Consider the following 3291-nt stretch of genomic DNA (forward strand, 5'->3'; position numbering starts at 1 on the left):
TTGTTCTCTCTGCCTGAGCTGGGACATCCATCTTCTCCCCATCAGACATTGGTGCTCTTGGTTTTCAGGCCTTAAAATTCGATTCGTGACTTTTAAACCTCTGGCTCCCTGGTTCTCAGGTCTTCAGACTCAGACAGAATTATACTACTGGCTTTCCTGGGTCTCTATATAGTATACGGTAGATTGTGGGACTTCTCGGCCTCTTAATCACTTTAAACAATTCCTATAATAAATAAATAAATGAATAAATGAATGAATAAATAAATAAATAGATAAATAAATAAATGCCTTATTGTTTTTTTCCCCCTCTGGAGATCTCTGAGTAAAATAGATTTTGTTACAGAGAGTGATTAAAGAGTAAAATAATTTTAAATATGAATTTTCTGAAAGTGTTCTGGGCTTTCTGGAATTGACTCTCTAATCTGATTAGATTTAAATAAGATAATGAGATAATATATATGAAGCTTTCAAACATTTTTAGAAAACTGATTACCCATAACACTTCTAAATAAAGTGGTGAAAGAAAAGAATGAGCTCAAGGACTCAAATTTCAATTAAAGAGGTATATAACAATCTAAGAGCTTTTATGTGTACCCTGAAGGAGTCCCTTATTTCCTGTAGTTAGAGGGCTGAAATTGTTGAAAATTATGTGCAGAACTTCATCTTGTATTGGCTAAATTAGAGTGTTAGTTGAACTCCCAGCCTTGTCTACTGTTAAAGTGAGGTCATATACTGGGAAATAATAGAATCCTGTAAATTGAGATTGGAATGTGTGGGAAGATCCTCATGAATCTGGAGACTTTGAACCTCTAAATCCTGATGAGTTTTTATTGCTAGTGGAAGAGGCCTCCCCATTCCCAGTGGAAGTTGCCTACACAGTCTCAGTGGAAGTGACCTCCTGAACCCCAGTGGAAGGGGAATCCCCATCCCCTGTGGTACTGATCTCCTCACCAACAGTAGAATAAGCCTTTCCACCTCTATCTGAGAGGATTAACTTGTACGGCTTGAGGAAATGACAATGACCTCCTTTGCCATGCAAGGCAATGCTGATTTTCCTAAGGATCCACCTCCATCACCCACTTTTACTTCTAGACTTACAACTAGACACAAGTGCTAGCAGGCTCCTGAAAGTGAGATACACATTTTGACCCATGAAGAAGTATACTATGCTCCAAAAGAACCACTTGGATTTTCTAATTTATACAAGCAGAAATCCTGTGGAAACATATTTGGAAGTGGATACTATAGATATGGGATAATGGTAGAAGAAAAATAAAGTTTGATCATGTCAAATTTATTGATGTAGGCTCATGAAGCAGAGATTCTGCATTTAATATTGAAGCTTGGGTGGTTAGAAAGAGCTTTAACTGTTGGTTGGTTGGTTGGCTGAAACATGGACCAAAAGATAGCCCACCACCAATAAATTGGAAATAATCAATGGTTTAATGAAGGGATTCAGAGGCATAGGTAGATCGGGATGTTAGAGTGGATTTGTCATTTAAAACCTACTCACACACTGAGAGTCCAGAGGACATAACTTTCTCTGATACTTTAAGAAATATATCTGTGAGGGGAGCCCCAACATCCTTGAAGAATTTTGTGATCACTCTTCTCTGTAAGCCAGACCTTATATTGAGAACCATAGCCACCCAATTGGAAAACATAAATGTGACTGAGGTAATTGGGTAGGGGTATTATGGGCCAAGTGGTGGCACTCAACTGCCAAAGGCAAGGTGGAAGTGACTACTGTAATGGACAGCAGAGTCAAAGCAGCAATCAGAATAGTCTGATGCATTGGTTAGCTAATCATGATGTTCCTAAAAGTGAAATAGATAAGAAGCCTACTAAATTTTTATTTGGTCTGTATAAGCAGAAAAGTTCTAAGTAAGTAAGCAAAAGTATAACTTGGATCAAAAACAGAGAATCACAGGCCCTCAATCAACTCCCATAATAAGCCAATTAATATACCAGAACCTCTTGAATTAAAGGGAGACTGGGTGCCCTTAAAGGAAGGACACCAATACACTACCAAAATTTTATATTGTTAATATTTCCCAAAGGGACTTCCCAAAAGGGACCTATTATCTTTTACCAGGGAAATTGTACATTGAGGTAAAGGAAATAATCAGATGTTTTGGGGACTACTGGACACTGGCTCTGAACTGACACTGATTCCAGGAAACCCAAAACATCACTGTGGCCCTCCAATCAGAGTAGGGGCTAATGAAGGTCAGGTGAGCAATGGAGTTTTAGTTCATATCTGTCTAACAATGGGCCCAGAGGATGAACTCATCCCCTGATTAATTCCCCAGTTCCAGAATGCATTATTAGAATAGACATATTTAGCAGTTGGCAGAATCCCCACATAGGTTTCCTAATTTGTGGAATGAGGAATATAAAGGTGGAAAGGCTAAGTGGAAGCCATTAGAATTACCTCTGAGAAACTGGTAAATTAAGAGGAATACTTGTGCTCACTTCGGCAGCACATATACTAGATTTCAAGTGATACAGAGAAGATTAGCATGGCCCCTGTGCAAAGATGACATGCAGATTCGTGAAGCATTCCATATTAAAATAATAATAATAAAAAGAGGAATACTGCATTCTTGGAAGGACTGCAAAGATTAGTCCCACTATCAAGGACTTAACATGTGCAGGAGTAGTGATTCCTAGTACATGCCCATTCAACTCTCCTATCTGGCCTGTGCAGAAGACAGATCTTGAAGAATGTTAGTGGATTATCATAAGCTTAAGCAGGTGGTGACTCCAATTGAAGCTCCTGTAACAGATGTGGTTTCATTGTTTGAGCAAGTTAACATAATTCTTGATACTTGGTGTGTATCTATTGATCTAATAAATGATTTTTTCCTCCAATCTTGTCCATATGGTCCTCCAGAAGTAGTTTACTTTCAACTAGTAAGGCCAGCAATGCACCTTCATTGTCCTACCTGAAACGGTATGACAACTATCCATCCCTATATCATAATTTTGTTCACAGGGAACTTGTTCACCTTTTTCTTCCACAAAATATCACACTAATCCATTACATTGATGACATTATGCTGATTGGACCTAACGGTCAAGAAGTAGCAACTTCTCTATATTTATTAGTAAGACATTTGCATGTTAGAGGGTGAGAAATAAATACAACTAAAATTAAGGGGCCTTCTACCTCAGTGAAATTTCTAGGGGTCAAGTCAAGATATTCCTTCTAACATGAATTGCTTAACATGAATTGTTGCATCTGAACCTTCTACAATCAAAAAAGAAGTCATGGGACTTCTTGGCCTC

At 38.2% G+C, this 3291-nt stretch overlaps 1 non-coding gene across 1 annotated transcript; it reads left to right on the forward strand.

The window, feature by feature from the left end:
* Positions 1 to 2467: 2467 nt before the first annotated feature.
* On the forward strand, positions 2468 to 2574 carry LOC136143215 (U6 spliceosomal RNA). The gene has a single exon (XR_010657907.1). It is a non-coding gene; the product is annotated as a U6 spliceosomal RNA (small nuclear RNA).
* The last annotated feature ends 717 nt before the right edge of the window (positions 2575 to 3291 follow it).

The sequence above is a fragment of the Phocoena phocoena genome, chromosome X (assembly GCF_963924675.1).
Source record: "Phocoena phocoena chromosome X, mPhoPho1.1, whole genome shotgun sequence".
NCBI lineage: Eukaryota > Metazoa > Chordata > Mammalia > Artiodactyla > Phocoenidae > Phocoena > Phocoena phocoena.